The sequence below is a fragment of the Pan troglodytes genome, chromosome 15 (genome assembly GCF_028858775.2).
Source record: "Pan troglodytes isolate AG18354 chromosome 15, NHGRI_mPanTro3-v2.0_pri, whole genome shotgun sequence".
Classification (NCBI taxonomy): domain Eukaryota; kingdom Metazoa; phylum Chordata; class Mammalia; order Primates; family Hominidae; genus Pan; species Pan troglodytes.
Genome location: NC_072413.2, coordinates 79,413,627 through 79,429,381, shown reverse-complemented (window position 1 = coordinate 79,429,381; position 15,755 = coordinate 79,413,627). Strand labels below are relative to the sequence as shown.

Sequence of the window (15,755 nt, the reverse complement as noted above, 5' to 3'; positions counted from 1 at the left end):
GAGGTTAGGATTTCAACATATAAATTTTGAGGAGAAACAAACATTCAGACCATAGCAAGTACTTTCATTAATACTTTTTGTTTGATTATATGTTGAGATCATAATAGATTTGATATATTAGGTTAAGTAAAAATATATTATTAAAATTAATGTAGCTATTGAAAGTTTCAAATTATATGTATAACGTACATTATATTTCTATAGGAAGACAGTATTGGTCTTTACACAGATTTTAAGGTTCTGTGCTGCTGTGAGGTTCCATGATTCAAATACGAGCAGTCTTAGAGGGGAAAAGAAGTTCCAGGCAAGCCTTGCACTTAGCCATCCAATCCTAGGGAATTATCCTACAGAAACACACAAGGGGATCTGCATGATGCATGTATGTTTGTAGTATTGTTTGTAGCATGAAGAAAAAAGCTGAAAACAAACTAAATGTTCAACAGAAAGGAACTGGTTAATAAATGATAGTACATCCATGGGACATGTACAGGCATTAAAAAGGCAAGATATTTCCCATAAGAATCACCTGAGACACTTATTAAAAATATCAATATAGGCCAGGTATGGTGGCTCATGCTTGTAATCCCAGCACTTTGGGAGGCCAAGGTCAGAGGATCACTTAAAGCCAGGAGTTTGAAACCAGCCTGGGCAACATAGCAAGACCCTGTCTCTACAAAAAAATTAAAAACAGCCAGGTGTGGTGGCACATCCCTGTAGTTTCAGCTACATGGGAGGCTGAGGTGGGAGGATCACTTGAGCCCAGGAGATTGAGGCTGCAGTGACCTACGATTGTGCCCCTGAACTCCAGCCTTGGGAACAGAACAAGACCCTGTTTCTCTCTCTCTCTCTCTCTCCACACACACACACATTGTATACACACACACACACACACACACACACACACACAGAGACTTCCCCAGGTGCCTCCCTGAGACATTCTCATTCAGCAGGTTTTAAGTGAGACCTGTCAATCTCGATGTTTAAAAAGCACCCCTGAGAGATTCTGATTTCCAGACAAGTTTCCAGACACTAAAGCAATTGGTAAGTATATATAACTGCATGGAAAAAATATGCAAGATAGTGTTTGGACTTATATTATATGATGCATTTTTGTTTATAAAACAGGATTGCATATGTATGTTTGTGTGTAGAAATACACATACTAATGTACAGAAAAGATTTGGAAGGACATAAGCCCAGCTGCTATAGGTGATTGCCTCTTGGAAACGGGGAAAAAGAAATGGGCTTTGCATTTTTACTTGCATACTTCAATGTTTGTTTGTTTATGCATCACTTACAGGAGGGGGACAAGAACCCCCTCGTGATTTCATCAGTTCCCAAGTGTTTGGGGAGGGTGAGCAATGGAGGAAGCCAGGGGTGAGGCAGTCAGCTGCGCTCACAGCCATGGCGTCACAGCCCAGGGACTGCCCATTGTGAAGTCCCTTGGGGTGCCCCCACCCTGCACCCTCATTCTTCCCACTAGCCCCAGACGGGCTCTGCCGTCAACCTGCAGCTCCTCCTGAGCTGCGGCTCTTCCCCCTCTGCCCCCAACACAAGGAGAGCCCCGACTTGGGAGGAGGGCTTTTCAGATCGCAGCTTGGCCTGAGGCAGAGCCAGAGCGATGAGGTCACCCAGCACAGCTGCTAACTATTTCAAGGAAACAGGTGGTGGCTCTGGCCTTTTCATGGGCTTGGAGTTTTCTGGGAGAGGCCTCTTCAAGGGTGTCCTTGAAGCCCAGCCATGGATGTCCCTGTGGTTGGGAAAGGGGAGCTCAGGATAACGGAGTATCATCAAGAACCTGCAGATATTACCTCCCTCAAGAACCGTGGTCTCAGCCCTGGCTGCATATTCCTTCAACGGGAGGGCTTTAGAAATGCTGTGCCAGAGCTGCACCCCAGACCAACAAAATCAGACTCTCCAGGATGCGGCCAAGGCATCAGTATGTGGAAAGCTTTCAGGTGAGTCCAATGTGCAACCAAGGTTGAGACCACCGGTCCAACCCTTGCAACTAAAGGCCCTGGACCAGCAGCATTCCCTGGAAGCTCGTTAGAAATGCAGAATCTCAGAATCTGCATTCCAAGATCTCCAGGAGATTTGTGTGCAAAGAGCTTGGAAGCACTGCTGCTATAGGTAGACGTGGAGCTAGAGGATAAACACATAGGCTCTGGGGAGTGCAAAAGGGGTGAAATGCTATCTAAGCCCTTGACTTCTCCCCCTTGATGTAATGAAGATAATAAAATCTTCATCTTGGATTGTGGTGATGATTCAGCTTGACGATATCTGTACCTGGTACTTAGCGCTCAGTATATATGAGCTTCTATTTTGTTAGGATTGTTACTGTTTTTAATCCTGAAATGCAACCTGCTCAGTTGGCCAGCCTGCTATGAGCATGTGCTGGCTGTGTTTTTTGTCCAGCTCAGCCCTCATCCTGCCAGCATCAAATGTCTTTTCTCTCTGGGAACTCAGACACAGGGACCAGAAAGTTCATGGCTCAATCCAGACTGTCTCCGATCCCAGAGTTGTTTTTCCTGTGAAAATCATGTGATTGCTCCATCGCTAGGGAAAGTCAAACAATAAAAGGGTGTAGGTTCTCGTAATTGCTGTGGAAGCTGCAAATGTGGAGTGTTTCTGTGCCAGCTGGAGAGGAGAAGGGTTTGGGAAGGAGGGTTCCAAATCCTGCCTCCCAGACTTGTTGGTTGTGGTTCAACTCTGGACTGAGAGTCTGACGAGGTGGCCCCGTGAAGATTGGAGAATCAATCACTGATCTGCGACAAACAGTGCATAGCATCAAGCAATTCTGTGCTTTCAAGTATAGCAGTCTCCCTCAACAATAGCACTTTCTTTAAAAGCCCTCTTCATTCATTTAAAAAAACATTAATTAAGCATTCCCTAAGTGCCAGGCATTGCACTATTATCTCATTTCATCATCAAAGTTACACTTTGGGGCTGGTATTACCCTCATTTTACAGGCAAGAAAACAGGCTCAGAGATGTTTGGTTCTAGGGTTAAACAGCCATTGGATAACAGAATTGGAATCATACAGAGGTTGCCCTGAGTCCACAGTCCCCCTCTGGGTCACCCTATGCTACTACTTCTCCCCAATCCAGGAAAACATGGTGTTGGAGGATGGAGCCCCTTTTAGTGAAAGACTGGGCTGTTTGTTATTCTTTGTGTTTTTCCCTCCTACTGTTGAGACTGGCACCATCTCCCCAAGTCATTCTGCCAATCCCTTCATTCTCTGAGAGGGAGGACATTAGTCCACTATGAACTACAGTGTTGCATTCGCAAACTGCAAGAATTGAAAATAATGTCTCTTACTTTCTTTCACGTTTCCATTCGAGAAACATTTATTGAACATGTCAAGAATTACACAGAGAAGTAAAAAGGAGCCATGGGTCTTGCTTGGGGGACAAGAGTGTGATAGAATGAGTCCTGGCCTCTGGGAGAGTGGACAATATGTGATAGTTTTATGGGTCTAAAAGGAGGGATAAGGGAACAACACAAGCAAAGGTACAAAGACAGAGAGTATATCTTTGTGCCTACCTTTTTTTTCTTTTCTTTCTTTTTTTTTAATCACTAAAATGCAGGTTTCCTGAAATAAAAGCCAATTGGAATTATTTTTATTTTTATTTTATTTCATTTCATTGCATTGCGTTCCATTTTATTTTTTTTTTTGAGACAGAGTTTTGCTCTTGTTGCCCAGGCTGGAGGGCTATGGCACGATTTTGGCTCACTGCAATCTCTGCCTCCCAGGTTCAAGCAATTCTCCTGCCTCAGCCTCCCAAGTAGCTGGGATTACAGGCATGCGCTACCATGCCCGGCTCATTTTGTATTTTTAGTAGAGATGGGGTTTTACCATGTTGGTCATGCTGGTCTCGAACTCCTGACCTCAGGTGATCCACCTGCCTCAGCCTCTCAAAGTGCTGGGATTACAGGCGTGAGCCACCACGCCCAGCCCACCAATTGGAATTTTTAAGAGCAAAGTTTGTTTTGAATTTTAAATGAATTCAAAATAATAAAATTCATAGCATCCAATAATTCCTAACACTATGACCCAGGCACTGTCCTAAACACTTGATGTACATTAACTCATTCAATCCTCATAAGAACCTATAAGGTGGGTGCTAATATCCCCATTTCAGAAATGAAGAAACTGAGGCACAGAGAGGCTAAGTAACTTGCCAAAGACCTGTTAAATGATTTAATGATTAAGTGACTGAGTCAGGATCCAAATCCAGGCCTCCTGGCTCCTGAGTCTGTAATGTTTCCCATCTGCTATATTGCCTCTCCAATGCCAAGCAATCTAACATACTGCTGCAGCCTCTGGCAATCTCATTTTGGAAGTACTTTTTCATAACTCATTTCTAGTGCACAGCAGGGCTGTGGCCCAGGAGACCTGTGGCTGTCCTACAAATATCTGTGTAATAAAATAATAATAGCAGTTAATATTTGTTGAGTACCTGCTAATATTTATCAAGTTCCAGGCATAGTTAATGCTCACCAAAACCCTCAGACATAGGTGGATTGTTCTCCCCACTTAGTAACTATGGAACTAGGGCTCAGAAACTGACCCAGGATGGCCCAGCTAGGAGCTGGCAGAGCTGAGTGAGCCATCCCAGGTCATCTGAAACCAGAGCTTCCCTTCCCAGCAGCACTCCCATGGGGCCTTTCTGTCACGGGAGGAGTTTAACTTTCCTCTTTTCTGGTTTTCTTGTCTGTCAAATGGGAATAAAATAACTAATATCTGTGTGTAACACTGTAGATTACAGAGGATTCTGTGGTGCACGATCTCATTTGAATCTCCCAGCAACCCTATCAAGAACACACCCCTTCCAACGAGCTCGAGAGATCTTTAGAGATCTTTAGGTTCTAACCACTGCATTCCCAGAGGGTGCTCTCTGGTTGTTGGCTAAACCTCTGCCTTCCATGCACTGCCACTGGTGGAGACAATAGAACAAACAGGAAGAGCAGTCTCGGGCCATCCACAATGGCTCACACCTGTAATCCCAGTGCTCTGGGAGGCTGACACAGGAGGATCACTGAAGGCCAGGACTTGGAGACCAGCCTGGGCAACATAGTGAGACCCTGTCTCTACAAATAAATTAAAAAGTAGCCAGACGTGGTGACACACACTTACAATCCCAGCTACTCAAAGGGGTTGAGGCAGGAGGATCGCTTGAGCCCAGCATTCGAGATTGCAGTGAGCTATGACGGCACTACTGCACTCCAGCCCAGGAAACAGAATGAGACCCTGTCTCTTTAAAAAAAAAAAAAAAAAAAAGAATAATTTCATTCATGCAAGGAATGTGTATCCCTTTCCACAAAGATTAAGACTGACCAACAAGAGAATTATCTCACCCCATTGATCAGAAGTGAGAGGGTACATGGACCAGAAGGGCTTATTGGCATTGTGGGGTGATGGCCTGGAAAGCCCTGGACGGAAATAGGTATGACTGTCCCTAGGGAACTGGTGGGGCGCCCACGGGGTAGAGGGTAACAGCCCTGGGTCCCAGCACAGGGTAAAGGATGTCTCCCCCAACCCAGCTGCCCTCAGGTCCAGAGGTGGCCTTGCATTTGAAATATAGCCAGTTAAAACAAGGGCATGGGCCCACACATGCAGCTCACACGGAAGGTTAGCAGGGAACAGAGAACTATCAATAGTTCAGAGCCTCGAACTCATCCTGTGTGTGATGTGAGTGAGAATCACTCCAAATCAGCACCCCAGCACGATTCTGGCAGCTCAATCTTGTGCGATCTAACAAAAGAAGGAATTCACAGGCCAGTGAGGCAATCCACACTCCAGGCGGTCCTCCTGGATGAAGAATCCAGCCACAAGATACCAAAAAGATCCCATAGATATGAATCCAAGAGCTCCTCGGGGTCTCTGGTCAACTCCACATGAGTGATTGTGGGTGAAGAGTGCTCCGAGGTGAAAAAATGGGAACAGAAGTGAGGACGTTGCATTTGGGTCTTGATCCAGGCTCAGGGTCACCCACCCAGATAGCACTGACAGCCCCAGCTTGTGTCACAAAGCGTAGAACCCCTGAGGCCTGGATCCTGGGCCAGGCCTCCATTTGTTTGGTTTAAGGGCAGCATTACCAGTAATACACCTACTTTTCATTCCTGAGGCTGGAAAAGTCAGATACTAAACTAGTTTTCCCATCTCTCTTGCAACTAGGCATGGCCATGTGATTCAGTCCTAGCCACTGAGATATAAGTGAGAATTTACCAGGTTGGGAGGAGGTGTTTTAGAAAGATTTTCCTCCCTGATATAAAAAAAAAGCCTCTTTTCCAGCCCAGATCACTTTCTTCTTTCCTTAAATAAGCTTTCTAAAGATGAGATACCTGGAGCTGTGGCAGCCATTTTGCAATCACAAGGCAACAAGCCTAAGATAAAGAGACAAAAAGCCTAGGATGAGAGAGTAGAAAGAGCCAGGGTCCTTTTGCCATTATTATTATTTTATTTTATTTTATTTTATTTTTATTTATTTGAGACAGGCTCTTGCTCTGTCACCCAGACTGGAGTGCAGTGGCATGATGTCTGCTCACTGCAACCTCCATCTTCCAGGTTCAAGTGATTCTCCCAAGTAGCTGGGATTACAGGTGCTTGTCACCATGCCCGGCTAATTTTTGTATTTTTAGTAGAGACAGGTTTCACCATGGTGGCCAGGCTGGTCTCAAACTCCTGACCTCGAGTGATCCACCTGCCTCGGCCTCCCAAAGTTTTGGGATTACAGGTGTGAGCCACCACACCTGGCCCCTTTTGCCATTATTAAACAAGATACTCTGGGACTTCTAATGTCCAGACTGTTCAGGTCAGGTAATGAAATTTCTTTACTCTGTGAGTTACTATAGCTGGTTATTCTGATACTTGCAGCTGGAAAGCATTCCTACAAAATATAGGCTAAAATCATCAAAGTCCAGCTCAAGGGTGGGCTAAGTGCTGGGTCCTATGTGAGATGCTCAACAACATCTCAAAAATTGGAAGAATCTCTTCTCTAAAAAAGTTTCCAGTCTAGACATGAGACAAATGTGCAAACAGATGTGACTTCTGTGTCATGCTAGTAACACCTGAGAGGGTACAAAGGTTCAATCAATTTCCTAAAAGAATTCAATCTTATTTAGCTAACTATGATCACAGATGTAAATTCATGGGTGGTGGAAGACGTTATTTACTTTTTTATGAAGTTGTCTTTTAATTCAGAGAGATTTGGTGACAGGTGGGACTCCCAGGGTTTCTTTTCTCTCAGATCTCCCTTTTTCTCTGACCCTCCCTTCCATGTGCTCGTCAGTTTCTGCCCTCATCTCCAGGTGCTGCCTCTGTCCTGGTGGTTGCTATTTGTGGGATCATGGTCATGAGCCTCTACATTTCTAATTCCGTCTTGGAAGGGCAGGAGAGAAGAACTCCTTGTGGTTGGTAGATCCTTGAAGTCTTTTTAAAGATTAAGCTTAGTTTTAAAAAAAATATTCACAGTGGAGCAGCTAATAATAGTTAAACAAAACTTTTTCTTTGTACATATTGACTTCTTTGAAAGCATAATGTTAATGGGTTGTTAACCTGTTTCCCATCAGTGTGTTTAATGAAATACTCAAATCCTGCTTCCCATCAGTGTGTTTAATGAAATACTCAAAATAGGTGACAGGGACAGCACACACTATTCCCCACACAAAAATGTCAAGATCGCGAAGACAGTTGCTAAAAAGGGGGTCTGTGTAACAAAATGCAGGATGGCATAAGAGAAGGGGCACCTTTGTGAGACTGGGGGAGTCAGGGAAGCCTTCACAAAGGAGTAGCATTTGTTGGGACCTCAAGGACAATTAGGAATGTATTAGGACACTTGGGTGCAAGTGACAGAAACTCAACTCAAACTAGTTTAAGAAAAAGAGACTTAATTGTAAGGAAAATGGAATCGCTTTCACAAAATAAAAGGAAAAGCTGAATGACCTAAAGGAAGGAAGGGCAAGGAAATAGCGGGTCTTCAGCACAAGTGGATTGGAGCAGCAGTCCCCAACCTTTTTGGCACCAGGGACTGGTTTCTTGGAAAACAATTTTTTCCATGGTAGCAGGGGTGGGGGAAAGGGGGGTGGTTTCAGGATGAAACTGTTCATCTCAGATCATCAGGCATTAGACTCTCATAAGGAACACACAACCTAGATCCCTCGCATGCACAGTTCACAATAGGGGTAGCCCTCCTATGAGAATCTAAACCACTGATCTGACAGGAGGTGGAGCTCAGGCAATAATTCTCACTCACCTGCTGCTCACCTCCTGCTGAGTGGCCCAGTTCCTAACAGGCCATGGACCAGTACTAGTCTGTGGCCTGGGGGTTGGAGACCCCTGGAGTAGAGAATGTCTACTTTACTTGCCTCAGTTTCTCTCTGCATCTTAAAACAGAGAAAGAATAACTCCAATGTGCTGTTCTTGGTATGAAATTCTCAGGAAATCTGATCGGTTCACCTTGGTTAGGTTGCCCACATGTAGGACAATCAGCTGTGGTCAGGAATGTGAAGTCACATGAGAACTTGTCAGTTCCTGCTAAAATCATGTGCTTGGAGACAGTGGAGGAGGATCCCCCAGAAGAAAGGGGCAGGTGTTTCCATAGGAATGCTGTTATACTATAGTTATTGTTGGTGGTGTGCATATGGTATTAGGCAGATAAATACAAATAAGCAGAGAAGAGAAATGGAAGATGATAAGGATGACTAGTTGATGAATAGCACACTGGGTAAAGGGAAGAGTATGTTCAAAGGCACAGAAACGTGGTGGTATTGGTACGTTCTGGGAACTACAAATAGACCACCACTGGTGGAATGGGAAGTTAAAGAGGAGGATGACAGAAGTTAAGGATGGAGAAGTAGGCTAAGGCTAATTAAGGAGGATCTTGTATCTCATCATAAGGAACTAAGATTTTTCCCATAAGTAATAAAGAGCCATTGAAGGAATTTTAATAGGCGAGAGAAATGATGATATTTATGTATTAGATCATTCCAATCGCTATGAGAGGGGGGGATCAGAGCAATGTTTACAAGTGTGGTACCCAGGACAAACTGATTTTACTTGGTGCAAGAGCTGGTTCTAAGTGGTATGCAAAAGGGAAATTGAATTTCATTGGCTCATATAGTGAGAGAGTTATTCTCTTTAAAATTCTCTTTTAGTCTGTTTGATTAACTTGAGGAGAAATGATCCATTTGGTGCCTGTATGTGTTTCATGTCTCTCCAAGGCTTGGTAACCTCCCTTTTCATTAAAGAAAAAGCAGGGCCTCAAACTCAGAACCTTCAGCAACCAACAATATCCAGCCAAGATTAAATAATGTAGTTTTGTTTTTATTGTATGATTTTTATGGTTAATGATCTCTTTATGGCAAATGACACTGGTTTTTCATTGATGATAATGATATCAAAAATCCTTTCTAGGAAAACTGAGCAAAATGAAAGCCAATTCAAAGAAGAAGGAATTAAGTACATAATTGTGCAGATGATACATGGAAATGGTAAGAATGGTGACAATGGGACATAAGTGACTGAAATTTGGGATACATTGGATTAGAAGAAAATAAGCCCCCAAGAAACCGGTAAGAAGGATATTGCAACAGCACGAGAGATTTTAAACTCCTTGATATCAGAAAGACTTACTTCTATTAATTTTGTTTTCCTCTCAGAAATAAGTCTGGAGGGCAGCAAGAGTGACTGTCCAGCTAAGAACCTCATCAGCAATGCAAAACATTGTCACAGATGTTGAAACAGACCCTGAGGTTAATGCATTCTTTCCAACATTAGGTCCTAAAACTTCTCCTGAAAAGCTACCTTAAATCCAACTTTTGAAAGTGCACAATAAAGGTGAATTAAATAAAAGCAACTTGAAATTTTTACTTATCCTTCAAATTCCTCAAATATCACTTCCTCTGAGAAGCCTTCCCTGATTTTTCTGTGTCTCCTTGGCAGCTCCTTGCCCTGCACTTTCAGCGAAGCTTCGTACACATCTAAGCAGAGCTGTGGTAGAATGGTTTCTTTGTGTGCTTCCTCATCAGGCTCTAAGTTGTCCAGTGACTCCGTCTTTCATCCTTTTTATCCACACCCCTTGAGACTGTTCTGGCACAAAATACGTATGAGTCCAATAAATATTTGTGCAACAAATGAATCTTGCAGTGAGGACACCACATTATAGAAGAACAATTGGAAAGTCATTACATTCCAGCTGGGCGGGGTGGCTCATGCCTGTAATCCCAGCACTTTGGGAGGCCCAGGCAGGCGGATCACGAGGTCAGGAGATCGAGACCATCCTGGCTAACACAGTCAAACCCCTTCTCTACTAAAAATACAAAAAATTAGCCTGGTGTGGTAGCAGGCGCCTGTAGTCCCAGCTACATGGGGGGCTGACGCAGGAGAATGGTGTGAACCTGGGAGGTGGAGGTTGCAGTGAACTGAGATTGCGCCATTGCACTCCAGCCTGGGCAACAGAGCGAGACTCCGTCTCAAAGAAAAAACAAAACAAAAAAACAAAAAAATTACATTCCATGTTATTGATTTCAAGTACAGTAAAAGTTCAAAGATGGAAAAGATCAATATGAATATAGGATGTATTGGAGGAGTTAGGATGTTACGGAGCTTGAGCTGGAAACAGGAAATCTAAATAAAGATTCTTCAATACCACTTCAGCATCTTACTAGCAAGATTTCCTACTTGGAAGTGTGTGTGTGTGTGTGTGTGTGTGTGTGTGTGTGTCTGAGTGTTGGAGTGTGTGTCTGTGTGTGTCTGAGAGTGGGGTGTTGGAGGGAAGGAGGGACAGGGCCGGGTCTTTGTAATGAATTTCTCTTGTACCTTTTTCCTCTCACCTTTCTCAAGACCAACCCTTTAGAATTTGGCTGTCATTGTCTACAATCCTTCCTGTTCCTAGCATGTTCCAAAAAATGCCTGGCCCATAAATATGTGTGGGGTGGAAGATACTTTGCCATAAAGACAAAACTAAACCCTCTCTTATGGACTGAAGTTTATTAAGAGTTTATAGAGAGGAGAAGGGTGGGAGCTGTGAGATCTTATGAAGGGTTTCTAGTGGATAGAGGGTTGATCTGGGTGTGAGACATAAAGACATAGATTTACCCACACCCATGACCACCAGTATTCTTCCAAACTGCCGACTAAACTGGCGCTAGTCCTCCAAACCAGCAAAAGCTGCACTGCTGTATTGGTAGCCTCTAACCACATGTGGCTATTTAAATTTCAACACAATTTAAAATTCAGTTCTTCAAATTGCACTAATCACATTTCAAGTGTCCAGTAGCCACACATGCCTAGTGGCTTCCATATTAAATAGCTCAGATAAAGAACATTTTCATCATCTCAGAACATTCAATTGAAAAACGCAGATCTAAAGAGTACATCTTCTCTGGGATGCTGAAGGTGGGAGCCACATTTAACTGCTTTTCACAGGCTTAGAAAAGTTCCTTTTCACTTTTAGCTACTATACCGTAGGATTTAACCAACACGTCCATTACTGATGGTTTCCACACTTTCAGAATGTACGTATTCTCAGAGAGCATGCAGTGAATTTTCTTTAACAATTCAGTGGTTTTTAGCATATTCACAAAGTTGTATAACCATAACCACTAATTACAGAACATTTTCATCACCCCAAAAAGAAAGTTCATAGCCATTAAGCAGTCACTCCTCATTTCCCCTTGGCAACCACTAATCTGCTTTCTGTCTCTATGGATTTGTCTATTCTGAATATTTCATGTAAATAGAATCATACAGTGTGTGGCCTTTTGTTTCGGGCTTCTTTCACATAGCATGATGTTTTCTAGAGTTATCCATATTTTGGCTTTTATCAGTATTTCATTTATTTTATGCCTGAATAATATTCCATTATATGGATATACAGTAAATTCTCACTTATTGTCATTGATAGGTTCTTGAAATGGCAACCTTTAAGCAAAACAATGTATAAAAACCCCCAATTTTCCCATAAGGGAATTGACATAAACAAGAATAAAGTTCCTCCAGCACATTTCTGGTCACAAAAACATCACCAAACTGCTAAATAAAGAGCAAAAACCCTTCTAATATTAAATTTGGAAATAAATGTGAGCTATATATACACTTTTAAAAGATTAATAAAAACAAGTAAGATAATTATTTGCCCCATTACTCCAGTTCAAGGTCTCAGGTGATTGGAGCCCATCTGGCAGCTCAGCACGCCAACAGGGAACCAGTCCCAAACAGGACATCATTCCATCGCAAGCCTCTCTCTCTCTCTCTCTCAGACACACACACACACACACACACACACACACACACACACACACACACACACACCACTCTCATTCTGGGACAATTTAGACATGCCAATGAACCTAACGTGCACATCTTTGGAATGCAAAAGGAAACTGGAGTACCTGGAGAAAACCCATGCAGATGTGGGGAGAACATGCAAACTTTCAGCTGGGAGTTGATCTTTTTTTTCTCATCAACATCCTAATGAAACAACATTATTGGAGGACCTTCTGTGCTATTTAATACATTTTGTTTATCTATCATTAATTGACGGACGTTTGGGTGGTTTCTACCTTCAGCTATTATGAATAATGATGCTACGAACATTTGTGCACAAGTTTTTGTGTAGGCATATGCTTTCAGTTCTCTTGGGTGTATATCAAGGAATGGAATTACTGGGTCATATGGTAACTCTATGTTTAACTTTTTGAGAAATAGCAAAACTGTCTCGTAAATTAACTGCACCACTTCACCTTGTGTTCATTTAAAGAAGAGCTTATTCTTCTCTTGGCCTGACAGTGCTTGACACACAGAAACTACCTATTATTGTTGGATTGGATGGATGATTGCTTTGCTCCACACCAAATGTCCTTCCAGTCTGGAACTGAAGAATGCCCTGTTGAAGACCACGATAGGGTGTGGCCCTAGTCTCCTTAATACCACCCTATTAGCCTGTCAGGGGTTTTCATCAGTCACTTCATGTTTATTAAGTACCTACTTAATTGGGGATACATTGATTGAGGATACATCGCTAAGTAATGCACAGTGTGCTAGTTAGAAAGATGGCCATTTGAGCAGATCACTAGAATGCTGTTGCTTATTGATGTTATGGGAATATAAGATGGGCAAGAGGTTCACAGCTTAGCCTGGGAGAATGAGTGAAGGCTTCACAGAGGAAAGAATATTTGAGTTTTGAGCACTAAGCAGTAGTCACCAGGGAAGAAATGCGATACAGGGGGCGAACTAAATAAAGCATTTTGCTAGAGACAGAGAACAGACCAAGACATAAGCAGTTCCTGGCCCCAGTAAGATTCCAAGGTAATGGAAGTAGAATTCAGGTTCTTCTTTCACTTGTCACTCTTCCTTCATTTGCCATCCTTTCACTTGTCATCCCTGGGCTGAGTTTAATATGATGTGATGAGGGTTGAGCAGTTTGACAAACCATCTTGGGTCAGCTTGGTTCTCTGGCTGAAACAGTCCTTCTTCTTTGGAGTGATAGTTTGACCAATCCAAATGGAACTTCTGCTTTGGCAGAAGCCACAGCTATGGAAAGCCAGCAACCTGAATTATGGGCTGATGTCTCCATGTGCTTCCGATGCTTGGAGAGGGATGCCCATGAAAGAACTCTCCTCACACAGTCCACACCACGCCGTGCTCTGTCTGGTGTTCCTCCCAGGTGAGGTTCAACCCATGTGTGTCCACCTATTCAATATAAAGTGAATCAACTGAGGCCCGGCGCGGTGGCTTACGCCTGTAATCCCAGCACTTTGGGAGGCCGGGGCGGGCGGATCACTTGAGGCCAGGAGTTCGAGACAGCCTGGCCATCATGGTGAAACCCCGTCTCTACTAAAAATACAAAAATTAGCTGGGCGTGGTGGCACGTGCCTGTAATCCCAGCTACTCAGGAGGCTGAGGCATGAGAATAGCTTGAACCCGGGAGGCAGAGGTTGCAGAGAGCCAAGATCGTGCCACTGCACTCCAGCCTGGGCGACAGAGCGAGACTCCGGCTAAAAAAAAAAAAAAAAAAAAATTGAAGTGAATCAAGTGTTTGTCCATTGATATAAACTGGAGAAAACAGAGGTAATTTCCTCTTGGGGTCTTGGGCTCCTCAAAGTAAATGACTGTAAGCTCACCCTAAGGTAAGGGTCAAGACTGTTCAGAGTGGGTGAAACTGTTAAAGCCTTGAGTCTTTACTTCTCTCCTAAGCCAAATTTCTCACTCAAGGCGTTCTGTCAACATAGGAGAATAAACAAGGGGGAAATGTCTATAGAAAAATGTCTACATACTTGCTTTCAAGGTAGTGCCACCAAGCCAAAGGTCCTACAATGTAAGTTGTGTTACTTACTTCTACTCATTTCCTATCTGGGTGTTTAGAGAGGGTGTTTTATGAGTAGCAGAACAAAGGTCTGGTGGCACCCAGATTTATGGTTTGTTTTTATTCCTTAGAAAGATTCAGGGCAGGTGGGAGAAGAGACGGAGGACAGAACAATTTCAATTCCCTGTACGCCCTCGCTTCTAACCAGTGCCTCTCCTCCACAGTGTGGAGTGACTGCTGGTGTGTCTTTCAATGAAAATCTCTCCAGACTAAAAACTGGTGTCACTTGTCCACATGTTCACGGGGCATATGGATGTTCTTATGACAGCCTCTTTCTGTATTTCTGAATTAATAAATGTAAAGCGTTTGGAATAGTGCCTAGTAAATAATATGCACCATAAAAACGTTAGGGTCATTATCATTATCCAGCCTCATCTCTCTAGCTAGGTATGAACTTCCCTGTAATCGAAGATCTCACCATTTTTATCTTTTTTCCCCCTAAACACCTAGCACGGTGTTTTTAATAATTTGTTGGCGTGATTAAGACCTTAAACAAGTTGCTCTCCCTTTGAGAGCTCAGGTAGGACCACTGAGAGGTTGTGTGTAGAGTCCGATATGAGTCCACAGAACTATTTGGCGCCCGCTGTTTACAAGCCACTGTCCTGAGCCTACGCCCTTTGTAGAGTCAAAAGTATCAATAAATGAACGTACAGGAGTGAGGCTGGTTGAGCAATGATTCCCGCTCCTAGGAGGTCTCAACTACCAGCCCGCAGGCGGAGCGGGTGGGACTCCCACGCGCTCCCCATTCCACGCCATTTCCATGTCGCTCGATCGATGCTTTCCGTGTTGCCTCGTGCCTGGACGGCCGGCCCCACTAGGCGCAGAGGGGAAGGATCCCAGGTTCGGGGTCTGGTTGGGGCCCCGGGAGCCGCGGGAAAGGGAGTCTGCGGCGCGGGACGCTTGGCCAGCAGATCCCGGCGGCGCCCGGCCAGTCCCCCCGCCCCGGCTCCCCGGCTGCCCAATCATGGCGCGGCTCGGGAGCGCGCCGCGGCCAATCAGGAGCGGCGGGAGCGGCGCCGGGCGCAGAGCGAGCCCGAGAGTCTGGAGCCGGCGTCCGCGCTGCGGCCGGGAGGGAGCGTGGCGAGAGCAGCGCGGCCGGGTGGGTATCCCGCGGCCAGAGAAGCCGGTTTTGCCGCGGCGACCTTTCGGCGGACGCCGGGGACCCTGCGGACCGCGGCGCAGGTAACTGCACCCACGCCCCGCAGCAGGAGGCGAGCGCGCCCCCCAAGAGGGGCCCCGCAGGTGGAGCGGGCGGGGGGCGGGGGGCGGGGGGCGGGCCGGCCGCGAGGTCCTAGCGCCGCGGTGCCCCCTGGCGCCCCCGAGCCTGCCTGGTCGAGCCACGCGGAGGCGCGGCGTTTCCACCAGCCGCGGGCGTCCCGGGGTGGGAGA

The 15,755-nt window shown here is 44.8% G+C and overlaps 1 protein-coding gene and 1 long non-coding RNA gene across 8 annotated transcripts in view; both read left to right on the top strand.

Moving 5' to 3' along the window:
* The first annotated feature begins 1,481 nt into the window (after positions 1–1,481).
* On the top strand, positions 1,482–9,870 carry LOC134808408 (uncharacterized). 2 transcript variants are annotated; one of them, XR_010151301.1, is made up of 3 exons: positions 1,498–1,958; positions 9,416–9,573; positions 9,661–9,870. It is a non-coding gene; the product is annotated as an uncharacterized LOC134808408 (long non-coding RNA). The 2 variants fall into 2 exon arrangements; XR_010151300.1 differs by having other exon boundaries at positions 1,482–1,958; positions 9,416–9,870.
* Positions 9,871–15,358: 5,488 nt separating this feature from the next.
* Positions 15,359–15,755, top strand: part of STON2 (stonin 2) — a 176,099-nt gene continuing 175,702 nt past the window's right edge. For 4 of the 6 annotated variants that reach the window (XM_063793861.1, XM_016926526.4, XM_016926525.4 and 1 more), the window contains exon 1: positions 15,360–15,548. The gene's annotated coding sequence lies outside the window, so the exon portion shown is untranslated. Of the gene's footprint in view, positions 15,549–15,755 lie in introns of all 6 variants that reach the window. The other 2 variants (XM_054666199.2, XM_016926524.4) reach the window with 1 other exon arrangement.